Below are 19,870 nucleotides of genomic sequence, written 5' to 3'. Positions count from 1 at the left end.
TCTTACTCTGGCCTGATAGCTAAGGTCTTAGACTCGTACTCTGGCCTAATGGTTAAGGTCTTAGACTCGTACTATGGCCTACAGGTTAAGGTCTTAACTCTTACTCTGGCCTACTGGTTAAGGTCTTAATTCTTACTCTAGCCTAATAGTTAAGGTGTTAGACTCGTACTCTGGCCTAATGGTTAAGGTCTTAACTCTTACTCTGGCCTAATAGATAAGGTCTTAACTCTTACTCTGGCCTAATAGCTAAGGTCTTAGACTCGTACTATGGCCTACAGGTTAAGGTCTTAACTCTTACTCTGGCCTACTGGTTAAGGTCTTAACTCTTACTCTGGCCTAATAGCTAAGGTCTTAACTCTTACTCTGGCCTAATAGCTAAGGTCTTAGACTCGTACTCTGGCCTAATAGCTAAGGTCTTAGACTCGTACTCTCTCCTAATGGTTAAGGTCTTAACTCTTACTCTGGCCTACTGGTTAAGGTCTTAACTCTTACTCTGGCCTACAGGTTAAGGTTTTAACTCTTACTCTGGCCTAATAGCTAATGTCTTAACTCTTACTCTGGCCTAATAGCTAAGGTCTTAACTCTTACTCTGGCCTACTGGTTAAGGTCTTAACTCTTACTCTGGCCTAATAGCTAAGGTCTTAGACTCATACTATGGCCTACTGGTTAAGGTCTTAACTCTTACTCTGGCCTGATAGCTAAAGTCTTAACTCTTACTCTGGCCTAATAGCTAAGGTCTTAGACTCCTACTATGGCCTACAGGTTAAGGTCTTAACTCTCACTCTGGCCTAATTGCTAAGGTCTTAACTGTTACTCTGGCCTAATAGCTAAGGTCTTAGACTCATACTATGGACTACAGGTGAAGGTCTTAACTCTTACTCTGGCCTACTTGTTAAGGTCTTAACTCTTACTCTGGCCTAATGGTTAAGGTCTTAACTCTTACTCTGGCCTACTTGTTAAGGTCTTAACTCTTACTCTGGCCTACTGGTTAAGGTCTTAACTCTTACTCTAGCCTAATAGTTAAGGTGTTAGACTCGTACTCTGGCCTAATGGTTAAGGTCTTAACTCTTACTCTGGCCTAATAGATAAGGTCTTAACTCTTACTCTGGCCTAATAGCTAAGGTCTTAGACTCGTACTATGGCCGACAGGTTAAGGTCTTAACTCTTACTCTGGCCTACTGGTTACGGTCTTAACTCTTACTCTGGCCTACTGGTTAAGGTCTTAACTCTTACTCTGGCCTAATAGCTACGGTCTTAACTCTTACTCTGGCCTAATAGCTAAGGTCATAGACTCGTACTCTGGCCTAATAGCTAAGGTCTTAGACTCGTACTCTGGCCTAATGGTTAAGGTCTTAGACTCGTACTCTGGCCTACTGGTTAAGGTCTTAACTCTTACTCTGGCCTACTGGTTAAGGTCTTAACTCTTACTCTGGCCTAATAGCTAATGTCTTAACTCTTACTCTGGCCTAATAGCTACGGTCTTAACTCTTACACTGGCCTAATGGTTAAGGTCTTAGACTCGTACTCTGGCCTTTTGGTTAAGGTCTTAACTCTTACTCTGGCCTACTGGTTAAGGTCTTAACTCTTACTCTGGCCTAATAGCTAATGTCTTAACTCTTACTCTGGCCTAATAGCTAATGTCTTAACTCTTACTCTGGCCTACTGGTTAAGGTCTTAACTCTCACGCTGGCCTAATAGCTAAGGTCTTAGACTCATACTATGGCCTACTGGTTAAGGTCTTAACTCTTACTCTGGCCTGATAGCTAAGGTCTTAACTCTTACTCTGGCCTAATAGCTAAGGTCTTAGACTCGTACTATGGCCTACAGGTTAAGGTCTTAACTCTTACTCTGGCCTAATAGCTAAGGTCTTAACTGTTACTCTGGCCTAATAGCTAAGGTCTTAGACTCATACTATGGACTACAGGTTAAGGTCTTAACTCTTACTCTGGCCTAATAGCTAAGGTCTTAACTCTTACTCTGGCCTACTTGTTAAGGTCTTAACTCTTACTCTGGCCTACTTGTTAAGGTCTTAACTCTTACTCTGGCCTAATAGCTAAGGTCTTAGACTCGTACTCTGGCCTACTTGTTAAGGTCTTAACTCTTACTCTGGCCTAATAGCTAAGGTCTTAGACTCGTAATCTGGACTAATGGTTAAGGTCTTAGACTCGTACTATGGCCTACAGTTTAAAGTCTTAACTCTTACTCTGGCCTACTGGTTAAGGTCTGAACTCTTACTCTGGCCTACTGGTTAGGTCCTAACTCTTGCTATGGCCTACTGGTTAAGGGCTTAATTCTTACTCTAGCCTAATAGTTAAGGTGTTAGACTCGTACTCTGGCCTAATGGTTAAGGTCGTAACTCTTACTCTGGCCTACTGGTTAGGTCTTAACTCTTGCTATGGCCTACTGGTTAAGGTCTTAATTCTTACTCTAGCCTAATAGTTAAGGTGTTAGACTCGTACTCTGGCCTAATGGTTAAGGTCTTAACTCTTACTCTGGCCTAATAGATAAGGTCTTAACTCTTACTCTGGCCTAATAGCTAAGGTCTTAGACTCGTACTCTGGCCTACTGGTTAAGGTCTTAACTCTTACTCTGGCCTGATAGCTAAGGTCTTAACTCTTACTCTGGCCTAATAGCTAAGGTCTTAGACTCGTACTATGGCCTTCAGGTTAAGGTCTTAACTCTTACTTTGGCCTAATAGCTAAGGTCTTAACTCTTACTCTGGCCTAATAGCTAAGGTCTTAGACTCGTACTCTGGCCTAATAGCTAAGGTCTTAGACCCATACTCTGGCCTAATGGTTAAGGTCTTAACTCTTACTCTGGCCTAATGGTTAAGGTCTTAACTCTTACTTTGGTCGAATAGCTAAGGTCTTAGACTCGTACTCTGGCCTACTGGTTAAGGTCTTAACTCTTACTCTGGCCTACTGGTTAAGGTTTTAACTCTTACTCTGGCCTAATAGCTAAGGTCTTAGACTTGTAATCTGGCCTAATAGCTAAGGTGTTAGACTCGTACTCTGGCCTAATGGTGAATGTCTTAACTCTTACTCTGGTCTAATAGCTAAGGTCTTAACTCTTACTCTGGCCTAATAGCTAAGGTCTTAGACTCGTACTATGGCCTACAGGTTAAGGTCTTAACTCTTACTCTGGCCTACTGGTTAAGGTCTTAACTCTTACTCTGGCCTACTGGTTAAGGTCTTAACTCTTACTCTGGCCTAATAGCTAAGGTCTTAACTCTTACTCTTGCCTAATAGCTAAGGTCTTAGACTCGTACTCTGGCCTAATAGCTAAGGTCTTAGACTCGTACTCTGGCCTAATGGTTGAGGTCTTAGACTCGTACTCTGGCCTACTGGTTAAGGTCTTAACTCTTACTCTGGCCTACTGGTTAAGGTCTTAACTCTTACTCTGGCCTACTTGTTAAGGTCTTAACTCTTACTCTGGCCTAATAGCTAAGGTCTTAGACTCGTACTCTGGCCCAATGGTTAAGGTCTTAGACTCGTACTATGGCCTACAGGTTAAGGTCTTAACTCTTACTCTGGCCTACTTGTTAAGGTCTTAACTCTTACTCTGGCCTACTGGTTAAGGTCTTAACTCTTGCTATGGCCTACTGGTTAAGGTCTTAATTCTTACTCTAGCCTAATAGTTAAGGTGTTAGACTCGTACTCTGGCCTAATGGTTAAGGTCTTAACTCTTACTCTGGCCTAATAGATAAGGTCTTAACTCTTACTCTGGCCTAATAGCTAAGGTCTTAGACTCGTACTATGGCCTACAGGTTAAGGGCTTAACTCTTACTCTGGCCTACTGGTTAAGGTCTTAACTCTTACTCTGGCCTAATAGCTAAGGTCTTAACTCTTACTCTGGCCTAATAGCTAAGGTCTTAGACTCGTACTCTGGCCTAATAGCTAAGGTCTTAGACTCGTACTCTGGCCTAATGGTTAAGGTCTTAGACTCGTACTCTGGCCTACTGGTTAAGGTCTTAACTCTTACTCTGGCCTACTGGTTAAGGTCTTAACTCTTACTCTGGCCTACAGGTTAAGGTCTTAACTCTTACTCTGGCCTAATAGCTAATGTCTTAACTCTTACTCTGGCCTAATAGCTAAGGTCTTAACTCTTACTCTGGCCTGATAGCTAAGGTCTTAACTCTTACTCTGGCTTAATAGCTAAGGTCTTAGACTCGTACTATGGCCTACAGGTTAAGGTCTTAACTCTCACTCTGGCCTAATTGGTAAGGTCTTAACTGTTACTCTGGCCTAATAGCTAAGGTCTTAGACTCATACTATGGACTACAGGTTAAGGTCTTAACTCTTACTATGGCCTAATAGCTAAGGTCTTAACTCTTACTCTGGCCTACTTGTTAAGGTCTTAACTCTTACTCAGGCCTAATGGTTAAGGTCTTAACTCTTACTCTGGCCTACTTGTTAAGGTCTTAACTCTTACTCTGGCCTAATAGCTAAGGTCTTAGACTCGTACTCTGGCCTAATGGTTAAGGTCTTAACTCTTTCTCTGGCCTACTGGTTAAGGTCTTAACTCTTACTCTGGCCTACAGGTTAAGGTCTTAGACTCGTACTATGGCCTACTGGTTAAGGTCTTAAATCTTACTCTGGCCTAATAGCTAAGGTCTTAGACTCGTACTATGGCCGACAGGTTAAGGTCTTAGACTCGTACTCTGGCCTAATAGCTACGGTCTTAACTCGTACTCTGGCCTACTGGTTAAGGTCTTTACTCTTACTCTGGCCTACTGGTTAAGGTCTTTACTCTTACTCTGGCCTAATGGTTAAGATCTTAACTCTTACTCTGGCCTAATGGTTAAGGTCATAACTCTTAGTCTGGCCTACTGGTTAAGGTCTTAAATCTTACTCTGGCCTAATAGCTATGGTCTTAGACTTGTACTATGGCATACAGGTTAAGGTCTTAACTCTTACTCTGGCCTACTGGCCTAATGGTTAAGGTTTTAACTCTTACTCTGGCCTACTGGTTAAGGTCTTAACTCTTACTCTGGCCTAATAGCTAAGGTCTTAGACTCGTACTATGGCCTACAGGTTAAGGTCTTAACTCTTACTCTGGCCTACTGGTTTAGGTCTTAACTCTTACTCTGGCCTAATAGCTAAGGTCTTAGACTCGTACTCTGGCCTACTGGTTAAGGTCTTAACTCTTACTCTGGCCTACTGGTTAAGGTCTTAAATCTTACTCTGGCATAATAGCTAAGGTCTTAGACTCGTACTCTGGCCTACTGGTTAAGGTCTTAACTCTTACTCTGGCCTACTGGTTAAGGTCTTAAATCTTACTCTGGCATAATAGCTAAGGTCTTAGACTCGTACTCTGGCCTACTGGTTAAGGTCTTAACTCTTACTCTGGCCTAATAGCTCAGGTCTTAGACTCGTAATCTGGCCTAATAGCTAAGGTCTTAGACTCATACTCTGGCCTACAGGTTAAGGTCTTAACTCTTACTCTGGCCTAATAGCTAAGGTTTCAACTCTTACTCTGGCCTAACAGCTAAGGTCTTAACTCTTACTCTGACCTAATAGCTAAGGTCTTAACTCTTACTCTGGCCTAATAGCTAAGGTATTAGACTCGTACTCTGGCCTACTGATTAAGGTCTTAACTCTTACTCTGGCCTAATAGCTAAGGTCTTAGACTCGTACTCTGGCGTAATAGCTAAGGTCTTAGACTTGTACTCTGGCCTACTGGTTAAGGTCTTAACTCTTACTCTGGCCTAATAGCTAAGGTCTTAGACTCGTACTCTTGTCTAATACCTAAGGTCTTAACTCTTACTCTGGCCTAATAGCTAAGGTCTTAGACTCGTACTCTGGCCTAATAGCTAAGGTCTTAGACTTGTACTCTGGCCTACTGGTTAAGGTCTTAACTCTTACTCTGGCCTAATAGCTAAGGTCTTAGACTCGTACTCTTGTCTAATACCTAAGGTCTTAACTCTTACTCTGGCCTAATAGCCAAGGTCTTAACTCTTACTCTGGCCTAATAGCTAAGGTCTTAACTCTTACTCTGGCCTAATACCTAAGGTCTTAGACTTGTACTCTGGCCTACTGGTTAAGTTCTTAACACTTACTCTGGCCTAAGAGCTAAGGTCTTAGACTCGTACTGTTGCCTAATAGCTAAGGTCTTAACTCTTACTGTGGCCTAATAGCTAAGGTCTTAGACTCACACTCTGGCCTACTGGTTAAGGTCTTAACTCTTACTCTGGCATAATAGCTAAGGTCTTAGACTCTTACTCTGGCCTAATAGCTAAGGACTTAACTCTTACTCTGGCCTACTGGTTAAGGTCTTAACTCTTACTCTGGCCTAATAGCTAAGGTCTTAGACTCGTACTGTTGCCTAATAGCTAAGGTCTTAACTCTTACTCTGGCCTAATAGCTAAGGTCTTAGACTCACACTCTGGCCTACTGTTTAAAGTCTTAACTCTTACTCTGGCCTACTGGTTAAGGTCTTAACTCTTACTCTGGCCTAATAGCTAAGGTCTTAGACTTGTACTCTGGCCTACTGGTTAAGGTCTTAACTCTTACTCTGGCCTAATAGCTAAGGTCGTAGACTCATACTCTTGCCTAATAGCTAAGGTCTTAGACTCGTACTATGGCCTACAGGTTAAGGTCTTAACTCTTACTCTGGCCTTATACCTAAGGTCTTAGACTCGTACTCTGGCCTAATGGTTAAGGTCTTAGACTCGTACTCTGGCCTACTGGTTAAGGTCTTAACTCTTACTCTGGCCTACTGGTTAAGGTCTTAACTCTTACTCTGGCCTACTGGATAAGGTATTAACTCTTACTCTGGCCTCATAGCTAAGGTCTTAGACTCGTACTCTGGCCTACTGGTTAAGGTCTTAACTCTTACTCTGGCCTAATAGCTAAGTTCTTCACTCGTACTCTGGCCAAATAGCTAAGGTCTTAGACCCGTACTCTGGCCTACAGGTTAAGGTCTTAACTCTTACTCTGGCTTAATAGCTAAGGTCTTAACTCTTACTCTGGCCTAATAGCTAAGGTATTAGACTTGTACTCTGGCCTAATTGTTAAGCTCTTAACTCTTACTCTGGTTTACTGGTTAAGGTCTTAACTCTTACTCTGGCCTAATAGCTAAGGTCTTAGACTCGTACTCTGGGCTAATGGTTAAGGTCTTAACTCTTATTCTGGCCTACTGGTTAAGGTCTTAACTCTTACTCTGGCCTACAGGTTAAGGTCTTAGACTCGTACTATGGCCTACTGGTTAAGGTCTTAAATCTTACTCTGGCCTAATAGCTAAGGTCTTAGACTCGTACTATGGCCGACAGGTTAAGGTCTTAGACTCGTACTCTGGCCTAATAGCTACGGTCTTAACTCGTACTCTGGCCTACTGGTTAAGGTCTTTACTCTTACTCTGGCCTACTGGTTAAGGTCTTTACTCTTACTCTGGCCTAATGGTTAAGATCTTAACTCTTACTCTGGCCTAATGGTTAAGGTCATAACTCTTAGTCTGGCCTACTGGTTAAGGTCTTAAATCTTACTCTGGCCTAATAGCTATGGTCTTAGACGTGTACTATGGCATACAGGTTAAGGTCTTAACTCTTACTCTGGCCTACTGGCCTAATGGTTAAGGTTTTAACTCTTACTCTGGCCTACTGGTTAAGGTCTTAACTCTTACTCTGGCCTAATAGCTAAGGTCTTAGACTCGTACTATGGCCTACAGGTTAAGGTCTTAACTCTTACTCTGGCCTACTGGTTTAGGTCTTAACTCTTACTCTGGCCTAATAGCTAAGGTCTTAGACTCGTACTCTGGCCTACTGGTTAAGGTCTTAACTCTTACTCTGGCCTACTGGTTAAGGTCTTAAATCTTACTCTGGCATAATAGCTAAGGTCTTAGACTCGTACTCTGGCCTACTGGTTAAGGTCTTAACTCTTACTCTGGCCTAATAGCTCAGGTCTTAGACTCGTAATCTGGCCTAATAGCTAAGGTCTTAGACTCATACTCTGGCCTACAGGTTAAGGTCTTAACTCTTACTCTGGCCTAATAGCTAAGGTTTCAACTCTTACTCTGGCCTAACAGCTAAGGTCTTAACTCTTACTCTGACCTAATAGCTAAGGTCTTAACTCTTACTCTGGCCTAATAGCTAAGGTATTAGACTCGTACTCTGGCCTACTGATTAAGGTCTTAACCCTTACTCTGGCCTAATAGCTAAGGTCTTAGACTCGTACTCTGGCCTAATAGCTAAGGTCTTAGACTTGTACTCTGGCCTACTGGTTAAGGTCTTAACTCTTACTCTGGCCTAATAGCTAAGGTCTTAGACTCGTACTCTTGTCTAATACCTAAGGTCTTAACTCTTACTCTGGCCTAATAGCTAAGGTCTTAGACTCGTACTCTGGCCTAATAGCTAAGGTCTTAGACTTGTACTCTGGCCTACTGGTTAAGGTCTTAACTCTTACTCTGGCCTAATAGCTAAGGTCTTAGACTCGTACTCTTGTCTAATACCTAAGGTCTTAACTCTTACTCTGGCCTAATAGCCAAGGTCTTAACTCTTACTCTGGCCTAATAGCTAAGGTCTTAACTCTTACTCTGGCCTAATACCTAAGGTCTTAGACTTGTACTCTGGCCTACTGGTTAAGTTCTTAACACTTACTCTGGCCTAAGAGCTAAGGTCTTAGACTCGTACTGTTGCCTAATAGCTAAGGTCTTAACTCTTACTGTGGCCTAATAGCTAAGGTCTTAGACTCACACTCTGGCCTACTGGTTAAGGTCTTAACTCTTACTCTGGCATAATAGCTAAGGTCTTAGACTCTTACTCTGGCCTAATAGCTAAGGACTTAACTCTTACTCTGGCCTACTGGTTAAGGTCTTAACTCTTACTCTGGCCTAATAGCTAAGGTCTTAGACTCGTACTGTTGCCTAATAGCTAAGGTCTTAACTCTTACTCTGGCCTAATAGCTAAGGTCTTAGACTCACACTCTGGCCTACTGTTTAAGGTCTTAACTCTTACTCTGGCCTACTGGTTAAGGTCTTAACTCTTACTCTGGCCTAATAGCTAAGGTCTTAGACTTGTACTCTGGCCTACTGGTTAAGGTCTTAACTCTTACTCTGGCCTAATAGCTAAGGTCGTAGACTCATACTCTTGCCTAATAGCTAAGGTCTTAGACTCGTACTATGGCCTACAGGTTAAGGTCTTAACTCTTACACTGACCTAATAGCTAAGGTCTTAACTCTTACTCTGGCCTAATAGCTAAGGTATTAGACTCGTACTCTGGCCTACTGGTTAAGGTCATAACTCTTACTCTGGCCTAATAGCTAAGGTCTTAACTCGTAATCTGGCCTACAGGTTAAGGTCTTAGACTCATACTCTGGCCTACTGGTTAAGGTCTTAACTCTTACTCTGGCCTACTGGTTAAGGTCTTAACTCTTACTCTGGCCTAATAGCTAAGGTCTTAGACTCGTACTCTGGCCTACTGGTTAAGGTCTTAACTCTTACTATGGCCTACTGGTTAAGGTCTTAACTCTTACTCTGGCCTAATAGCTAAGGTCTTAGACTCGTACTATGGCCTACTGGTTAAGGTCTTAACTCTTACCCTTGCCTACAGGTTAAGGTCTTAACTCTTACTCTGGCCTAATAGCTAAGGTCTTAACTCTTACTCTTGCCTAATGGTTAAGGTCTTAACTCTTACTCTGGCCTAATTGCTAAGGTCTTAGACTCATACTCTGACCTAATGGTTAAGGTCTTACCTCTTACTCTGGCCTATTAGCTAAGGTCTTAGACTTGTACTATGGCCTACTGGTTAAGGTCTTAACTCTTACTCTGGCCTACTTGTTAAGGTCTTAACTCTTACTCTGGCCTAATAGCTAAGGTCTTAGACTCGTACTCTGGCCTAATGGTTAAGGTCTTAGACTTGTACTATGGCCTACAGGTTAAGGTCTTAACTCTTAATCTGGCCTACTGGTTAAGGTCTTAACTCTTACTCTGGCCTAATAGCTAAGGTCTGAACTCTTACTCTTGCCTAATAGCTAAGGTCTTAGACTCGTACTCTGGCCTAATGGTTAAGGTCTTAGACTCGTACTCTGGCCTACTGGTTAAGGTCTTAACTCTTACTCTGGCCTACTGGTTAAGGTCTTAACTCTTACTCTGGCCTACTTGTTAAGGTCTTAACTCTTACTCTGGCCTAATAGCTAAGGTCTGAGACTCGTACTCTGTCCTAATGGTTAAGGTCTTAGACTCGTACTATGGCCTAATAGCTACGGTCTTAACTCTTACTCTGGCCTAATGGTTAAGGTCTTAGACTCATACTCTGGCCTTTTGGTTAAGGTCTTAACTCTTACTCTGGCCTACTGGTTAAGGTCTTAACTCTTACTCTGGCCTACAGGTTAAGGTCTTAACTCTTACTCTGGCCTAATAGCTAATGTCTTAACTCTTACTCTGGCCTAATAGCTAAGGTCTTAACTCTTACTCTGGCCTACTGGTTAAAGTCTTAACTCTCACGCTGGCCTAATAGCTAAGGTCTTAGACTCATACTATGGCCTACTGGTTAAGGACTTAACTCTTACTCTAGCCTGATAGCTAAGGTCTTAACTCTTACTCTGGCCTAATAGCTAAGGTCTTAGACTCGTACTATGGCCTACAGGTTAATTTCTTAACTCTTACTCTGGCCTACTGGTTAAGGTCTTAACTCTAACTCTGGCCTACTGGTTAAGGTCTTAACTCTTACTCTGGCCTACTGGTTAAGGTCTTAACTCTTACTCTGGCCTAATAGCTAAGGTCTTAGACTCGTACTATGGCCTACAGGTTAAGGTCTTAACTCTTTCTCTGGCCTAATACCTAAGGTCTTAACTCTTACTCTGGCCTACTTGTTAAGGTCTTAACTCTTACTCTGGCCTAATGGTTAAGGTCTTAGACTCGTACTATGGCCTACAGGTTAAGGTCTTAGACTCGTACTATGGCCTACAGGTTAAGGCCTTAACTCTTAATCTGGCCTACTGGTTAAGGTCTTAACTCTTACTCTGGCCTAATAGCTAAGGTCTTAACTCTTACTCTGGCCTAATAGCTAAGGTCTTAGACTCGTACTCTGGCCTAATAGCTAAGGTCTTAGACTCGTACTATTGCCTACAGGTTAAGGTCTTAACTCTTACTCTGGCCTACTGGTTAAGGTCTTAACTCTTACTCTGGCCTAATAGCTAAGGTCTTAACTCTTACTCTGGCCTAATAGCTAAGGTCTTAGACTCGTACTCTGGCCTAATAGCTAAGGTCTTAGACTCGTACTCTGGCCTAATGGTTAAGGTCTTAACTCTTACTCTGGCCTACTGGTTAGGGTCTTAACTCTTACTCTGGCCTACAGGTTAAGGTCTTAACTCTTACTCTGGCCTAATAGCTAATGTCTTAACTCTTACTCTGGCCTAATAGCTAAGGTCTTAACTCTTACTCTGGCCTACTGGTTAAGGTCTTAACTCTTACTCTGGCCTAATAGCTAAGGTCTTAGACTCGTACTATGGCCTACTGGTTAAGGTCTTAACTCTTACTCTGGCCTGATAGCTAAAGTCTTAACTCTTACTCTGGCCTAATAGCTAAGGTCTTAGACTCGTACTATGGCCTACAGGTTAAGGTCTTAACTCTCACTCTGGCCTAATTGCTAAGGTCTTAACTGTTACTCTGGCCTAATAGCTAAGGTCTTAGACTCATACTATGGACTACAGGTTAAGGTCTTAACTCTTACTCTGGCCTAATAGCTAAGGTCTTAACTCTTACTCTGGCCTACTTGTTAAGGTCTTAACTCTTACTCTGGCTTAATGGTTAAGGTCTTAACTCTTACTCTGGCCTACTTGTTAAGGTCTTAACTCTTACTCTGGCCTACTGGTTAAGGTCTTAACTCTTGCTATGGCCTACTGGTTAAGGTCTTAATTCTTACTCTGGCCTACTGGTTAAGGTCTTAACTCTTGCTATGGCCTACTGGTTAAGGTCTTAATTCTTACTCTAGCCTAATAGTTAAGGTGTTAGACTCGTACTCTGGCCTAATGGTTAAGGTCTTAACTCTTACTCTGGCCTAATAGATAAGGTCTTAACTCTTACTCTGGCCTAATAGCTAAGGTCTTAGACTCGTACTATGGCCGACAGGTTAAGGTCTTAACTCTTACTCTGGCCTACTGGTTACGGTCTTAACTCTAACTCTGGCCTACTGGTTAAGGTCTTAACTCTTACTCTGGCCTAATAGCTACGGTCTTAACTCTTACTCTGGCCTAATAGCTAAGGTCATAGACTCGTACTCTGGCCTAATAGCTAAGGTCTTAGACTCGTACTCTGGCCTAATGGTTAAGGTCTTAGACTCGTACTCTGGCCTACTGGTTAAGGTCTTAACTCTTACTCTGGCCTACTGGTTAAGGTCTTAACTCTTACTCTGGCCTAATAGCTAATGTCTTAACTCTTACTCTGGCCTAATAGCTACGGTCTTAACTCTTACTCTGGCCTAATGGTTAAGGTCTTAGACTCGTACTCTGGCCTTTTGGTTAAGGTCTTAACTCTTACTCTGGCCTACTGGTTAAGGTCTTAACTCTTACTCTGGCCTACAGGTTAAGGTCTTAACTCTTACTCTGGCCTAATAGCTAATGTCTTAACTCTTACTCTGGCCTAATAGCTAAGGTCTTAACTCTTACTCTGGCCTACTGGTTAAGGTCTTAACTCTCACGCTGGCCTAATAGCTAAGGTCTTAGACTCATACTATGGCCTACTGGTTAAGGTCTTAACTCTTACTCTGGCCTAATAGCTAAGGTCTTAGACTTGTACTATGGCCTACAGGTTAAGGTCATAACTCTTAGTCTGGCCTACTGGTTAAGGTCTTAAATCTTACTCTGGCCTAATAGCTATGGTCTTAGACTTGTACTATGGCATACAGGTTAAGGTCTTAACTCTTACTCTGGCCTACTGGCCTAATGGTTAAGGTTTTAATTCTTACTCTGGCCTACTGGTTAAGGTCTTAACTCTTACTCTGGCCTAATAGCTAAGGTCTTAGACTCGTACTATGGCCTACAGGTTAAGGTCTTAACTCTTACTCTGGCCTACTGGTTTAGGTCTTAACTCTTACTCTGGCCTAATAGCTAAGGTCTTAGACTCGTACTCTGGCCTACTGGTTAAGGTCTTAACTCTTACTCTGGCCTACTGGTTAAGGTCTTAACTCTTACTCTGGCCTAATGGTTAAGGTCTTAAGTCTTACTCTGACCCTAATAGCTAAGGTCTTAACTCTAACTCTGGCCTAATAGCTCAGGTCTTAGACTCGTAATCTGGCCTAATAGCTAAGGTCTTAGACTCATACTCTGGCCTACAGGTTAAGGTCTTAACTCTTACTCTGGCCTAATAGCTAAGGTTTCAACTCTTACTCTGGCCTAACAGCTAAGGTCTTAACTCTTACTCTGACCTAATAGCTAAGGTCTTAACTCTTACTCTGGCCTAATAGCTAAGGTATTAGACTCGTACTCTGGCCTACTGATTAAGGTCTTAACTCTTACTCTGGCCTAATAGCTAAGGTCTTAGACTCGTACTCTGGCCTAATAGCTAAGGTCTTAGACTTGTACTCTGGCCTACTGGTTAAGGTCTTAACTCTTACTCTGGCCTAATAGCTAAGGTCTTAGACTCGTACTCTTGTCTAATACCTAAGGTCTTAACTCTTACTCTGGCCTAATAGCTAAGGTCTTAGACTCGTACTCTGGCCTAATAGCTAAAGTCTTAGACTTGTACTCTGGCCTACTGGTTAAGGTCTTAACTCTTACTCTGGCCTAATAGCTAAGGTCTTAGACTCGTACTCTTGTCTAATACCTAAGGTCTTAACTCTTACTCTGGCCTAATAGCCAAGGTCTTAACTCTTACTCTGGCCTAATAGCTAAGGTCTTAACTCTTACTCTGGCCTAATACCTAAGGTCTTAGACTTGTACTCTGGCCTACTGGTTAAGTTCTTAACACTTACTCTGGCCTAAGAGCTAAGGTCTTAGACTCGTACTGTTGCCTAATAGCTAAGGTCTTAACTCTTACTGTGGCCTAATAGCTAAGGTCTTAGACTCACACTCTGGCCTACTGGTTAAGGTCTTAACTCTTACTCTGGCATAATAGCTAAGGTCTTAGACTCTTACTCTGGCCTAATAGCTAAGGACTTAACTCTTACTCTGGCCTACTGGTTAAGGTCTTAACTCTTACTCTGGCCTAATAGCTAAGGTCTTAGACTCGTACTGTTGCCTAATAGCTAAGGTCTTAACTCTTACTCTGGCCTAATAGCTAAGGTCTTAGACTCACACTCTGGCCTACTGTTTAAGGTCTTAACTCTTACTCTGGCCTACTGGTTAAGGTCTTAACTCTTACTCTGGCCTAATAGCTAAGGTCTTAGACTTGTACTCTGGCCTACTGGTTAAGGTCTTAACTCTTACTCTGGCCTAATAGCTAAGGTCGTAGACTCATACTCTTGCCTAATAGCTAAGGTCTTAGACTCGTACTATGGCCTACAGGTTAAGGTCTTAACTCTTACACTGACCTAATAGCTAAGGTCTTAACTCTTACTCTGGCCTAATAGCTAAGGTATTAGACTCGTACTCTGGCCTACTGGTTAAGGTCATAACTCTTACTCTGGCCTAATAGCTAAGGTCTTAACTCGTAATCTGGCCTACAGGTTAAGGTCTTAGACTCATACTCTGGCCTACTGGTTAAGGTCTTAACTCTTACTCTGGCCTACTGGTTAAGGTCGTAACTCTTACTCTGGCCTACTGGTTAAGGTCTTAACTCTTACTCTGGCCTAATAGCTAAGGTCTTAGACTCGTACTCTGGCCTACTGGTTAAGGTCTTAACTCTTACTATGGCCTACTGGTTAAGGTCTTAACTCTTACTCTGGCCTAATAGCTAAGGTCTTAGACTCGTACTATGGCCTACTGGTTAAGGTCTTAACTCTTACCCTTGCCTACAGGTTAAGGTCTTAACTCTTACTTTGGCCTAATAGCTAAGGTCTTAACTCTTACTCTTGCCTAATGGTTAAGGTCTTAACTCTTACTCTGGCCTAATTGCTAAGGTCTTAGACTCATACTCTGACCTAATGGTTAAGGTCTTACCTCTTACTCTGGCCTATTAGCTAAGGTCTTAGACTTGTACTATGGCCTACTGGTTAAGGTCTTAACTCTTACTCTGGCCTACTTGTTAAGGTCTTAACTCTTACTCTGGCCTAATAGCTAAGGTCTTAGACTCGTACTCTGGCCTAATGGTTAAGGTCTTAGACTTGTACTATGGCCTACAGGTTAAGGTCTTAACTCTTAATCTGGCCTACTGGTTAAGGTCTTAACTCTTACTCTGGCCTAATAGCTAAGGTCTGAACTCTTACTCTTGCCTAATAGCTAAGGTCTTAGACTCGTACTCTGGCCTAATGGTTAAGGTCTTAGACTCGTACTCTGGCCTACTGGTTAAGGTCTTAACTCTTACTCTGGCCTACTGGTTAAGGTCTTAACTCTTACTCTGGCCTACTTGTTAAGGTCTTAACTCTTACTCTGGCCTAATAGCTAAGGTCTGAGACTCGTACTCTGTCCTAATGGTTAAGGTCTTAGACTCGTACTATGGCCTACAGGTTAAGGTCTTAACTCTTACTCTGGCCTACTGGTTAAGGTCTTAACTCTTACTCTGGCCTACTGGTTAAGGTCTTAACTCTTGCTATGGCCTACTGGTTAAGGTCTTAATTCTTACTCTAGCCTAATAGTTAAGGTGTTAGACTCGTACTCTGGCCTAATGGTTAAGGTCTTAACTCTTACTCTGGCCTAATAGATAAGGTCTTAGACTCGTACTCTGGCCTACTTGTTAAGGTCTTAACTCTTACTCTGGCCTACTTGTTAAGGTCTTAACTCTTACTCTGACCTACTGATTAAGGTCTTAACTCTTGCTATGGCCTACTGGTTAAGGTCTTAATTCTTACTCTGGCCTACTGGTTAAGGTCTTAACTCTTGCTATGGCCTACTGGTTAAGGTCTTAGTTCTTACTCTAGCCTAATAGTTAAGGTGTTAGACTCGTACTCTGGCCTAATGGTTAAGGTCTTAACTCTTACTCTGGCCTAATAGATAAGGTCTTAACTCTTACTCTGGCCTAATAGCTAAGGTCTTAGACTCGTACTATGGCCGACAGGTTAAGGTCTTAACTCTTACTCTGGCCTACTGGTTACGGTCTTAACTCTTACTCTGGCCTACTGGTTAAGGTCTTAACTCTTACTCTGGCCTAATAGCTACGGTCTTAACTCTTACTCTGGCCTAATAGCTAAGGTCATAGACTCGTACTCTGGCCTAATAGCTAAGGTCTTAGACTCGTACTCTGGCCTAATGGTTAAGGTCTTAGACTCGTACTCTGGCCTACTGGTTAAGGTCTTAACTCTTACTCTGGCCTACTGGTTAAGGTCTTAACTCTTACTCTGGCCTACTTGTTAAGGTCTTAACTCTTACTCTGGCCTAATAGCTAAGGTCTGAGACTCGTACTCTGTCCTAATGGTTAAGGTCTTAGACTCGTACTATGGCCTACAGGTTAAGGTCTTAACTCTTACTCTGGCCTACTGGTTAAGGTCTTAACTCTTACTCTGGCCTAATAGCTAAGGTCTTAACTCTTACTCTGGCCTACTGGTTAAGGTCTTAACTCTCACGCTGGTCTAATAGCTAAGGTCTTAGACTCTTACTATGGCCTACTGGTTAAGGTCTTAACTCTTACTCTGGCCTACTTGTTAAGGTCTTAACTCTTACTCTGGCCTAATAGCTAAGGTCTTAGACTCGTACTCTGGCCTAATGGTTAAGGTCTTAGACTTGTACTATGGCCTACAGGTTAAGGTCTTAACTCTTAATCTGGCCTACTGGTTAAGGTCTTAACTCTTACTCTGGCCTACTGGTTAAGGTCTTAACTCTTACTCTGGCCTAATAGCTAAGGTCTGAACTCTTACTCTTGCCTAATAGCTAAGGTCTTAGACTCGTACTCTGGCCTAATGGTTAAGGTCTTAGACTCGTACTCTGGCCTACTGGTTAAGGTCTTAACTCTTACTCTGGCCTACTGGTTAAGGTCTTAACTCTTACTCTGGCCTACTTGTTAAGGTATTAACTCTTACTCTGGCCTAATAGCTAAGGTCTGAGACTCGTACTCTGTCCTAATGGTTAAGGTCTTAGACTCGTACTATGGCCTACAGGTTAAGGTCTTAACTCTTACTCTGGCCTACTGGTTAAGGTCTTAACTCTTACTCTGGCCTACTGGTTAAGGTCTTAACTCTTGCTATGGCCTACTGGTTAAGGTCTTAATTCTTACTCTAGCCTAATAGTTAAGGTGTTAGACTCGTACTCTGGCCTAATGGTTAAGGTCTTAACTCTTACTCTGGCCTAATAGATAAGGTCTTAGACTCGTACTCTGGCCTACTTGTTAAGGTCTTAACTCTTACTCTGGCCTAATGGTTAAGGTCTTAACTCTTACTCTGGCCTACTTGTTAAGGTCTTAACTCTTACTCTGGCCTACTGATTAAGGTCTTAACTCTTGCTATGGCCTACTGGTTAAGGTCTTAATTATTACTCTGGCCTACTGGTTAAGGTCTTAACTCTTGCTATGGCCTACTAGTTAAGGTCTTAGTTCTTACTCTAGCCTAATAGTTAAGGTGTTAGACTCGTACTCTGGCCTAATGGTTAAGGTCTTAACTCTTACTCTGGCCTAATAGATAAGGTCTTAACTCTTACTCTGGCCTAATAGCTAAGGTCCTAGACTCGTACTATGGCCGACAGGTTAAGGTCTTAACTCTTACTCTGGCCTACTGGTTACGGTCTTAACTCTTACTCTGGCCTACTGGTTAAGGTCTTAACTCTTACTCTGGCCTAATAGCTACGGTCTTAACTCTTACTCTGGCCTAATAGCTAAGGTCATAGACTCGTACTCTGGCCTAATAGCTAAGGTCTTAGACTCGTACTCTGGCCTAATGGTTAAGGTCTTAGACTCGTACTCTGGCCTACTGGTTAAGGTCTTAACTCTTACTCTGGCCTACTGGTTAAGGTCTTGACTCTTACTCTGGCCTAATAGCTAATGTCTTAACTCTTACTCTGGCCTAATAGCTACGGTCTTAACTCTTACTCTGGCCTAATGGTTAAGGTCTTAGACTCATACTCTGGCCTTTTGGTTAAGGTCTTAACTCTTACTCTGGCCTACTGGTTAAGGTCTTAACTCTTACTCTGGCCTACAGGTTAAGGTCTTAACTCTTACTCTGGCCTAATAGCTAATGTCTTAACTCTTACTCTGGCCTAATAGCTAAGGTCTTAACTCTTACTCTGGCCTACTGGTTAAGGTCTTAACTCTCACGCTGGCCTAATAGCTAAGGTCTTAGACTCATACTATGGCCTACAGGTTAAGGACTTAACTCTTACTCTAGCCTGATAGCTAAGGTCTTAACTCTTACTCTGGCCTAATAGCTAAGGTCTTAGACTCGTACTATGGCCTACAGGTTAATTTCTTAACTCTTACTCTGGCCTACTGGTTAAGGTCTTAACTCTAACTCTGGCCTACTGGTTAAGGTCTTAACTCTTACTCTGGCCTACTGGTTAAGGTCTTAACTCTTACTCTGGCCTAATAGCTAAGGTCTTAGACTCGTACTATGGCCTACAGGTTAAGGTCTTAACTCTTTCTCTGGCCTAATACCTAAGGTCTTAACTCTTACTCTGGCCTACTTGTTAAGGTCTTAACTCTTACTCTGGCCTAATGGTTAAGGTCTAAGACTCGTACTATGGCCTACAGGTTAAGGTCTTAGACTCGTACTATGGCCTACAGGTTAAGGCCTTAACTCTTAATCTGGCCTACTGGTTAAGGTCTTAACTCTTACTCTGGCCTAATAGCTAAGGTCTTAACTCTTACTCTGGCCTAATAGCTAAGGTCTTAGACTCGTACTCTGGCCTAATAGCTAAGGTCTTAGACTCGTACTATTGCCTACAGGTTAAGGTCTTAACTCTTACTCTGGCCTACTGGTTAAGGTCTTAACTCTTACTCTGGCCTAATAGCTAAGGTCTTAACTCTTACTCTGGCCTAATAGCTAAGGTCTTAGACTCGTACTCTGGCCTAATAGCTAAGGTCTTAGACTCGTACTCTGGCCTAATGGTTAAGGTCTTAACTCTTACTCTGGCCTACTGGTTAAGGTCTTAACTCTTACTCTGGCCTACAGGTTAAGGTCTTAACTCTTACTCTGGCCTAATAGCTAATGTCTTAACTCTTACTCTGGCCTAATAGCTAAGGTCTTAACTCTTACTCTGGCCTACTGGTTAAGGTCTTAACTCTTACTCTGGCCTAATAGCTAAGGTCTTAGACTCGTACTATGGCCTACTGGTTAAGGTCTTAACTCTTACTCTGGCCTGATAGCTAAAGTCTTAACTCTTACTCTGGCCTAATAGCTAAGGTCTTAGACTCGTACTATGGCCTACAGGTTAAGGTCTTAACTCTCACTCTGGCCTAATTGCTAAGGTCTTAACTGTTACTCTGGCCTAATAGCTAAGGTCTTAGACTCATACTATGGACTACAGGTTAAGGTCTTAACTCTTACTCTGGCCTAATAGCTAAGGTCTTAACTCTTACTCTGGCCTACTTGTTAAGGTCTTAACTCTTACTCTGGCTTAATGGTTAAGGTCTTAACTCTTACTCTGGCCTACTTGTTAAGGTCTTAACTCTTACTCTGGCCTACTGGTTAAGGTCTTAACTCTTGCTATGGCCTACTGGTTAAGGTCTTAATTCTTACTCTGGCCTACTGGTTAAGGTCTTAACTCTTGCTATGGCCTACTGGTTAAGGTCTTAATTCTTACTCTAGCCTAATAGTTAAGGTGTTAGACTCGTACTCTGGCCTAATGGTTAAGGTCTTAACTCTTACTCTGGCCTAATAGATAAGGTCTTAACTCTTACTCTGGCCTAATAGCTAAGGTC

The sequence above is a fragment of the Triturus cristatus genome, chromosome 8, assembly GCF_964204655.1.
Source record: "Triturus cristatus chromosome 8, aTriCri1.1, whole genome shotgun sequence".
In the NCBI taxonomy this organism is placed as follows: Eukaryota; Metazoa; Chordata; class Amphibia; order Caudata; family Salamandridae; genus Triturus; species Triturus cristatus.
The sequence above is the reverse complement of the archived record's forward strand: the minus strand, read 5'-3'. Positions refer to the sequence as shown.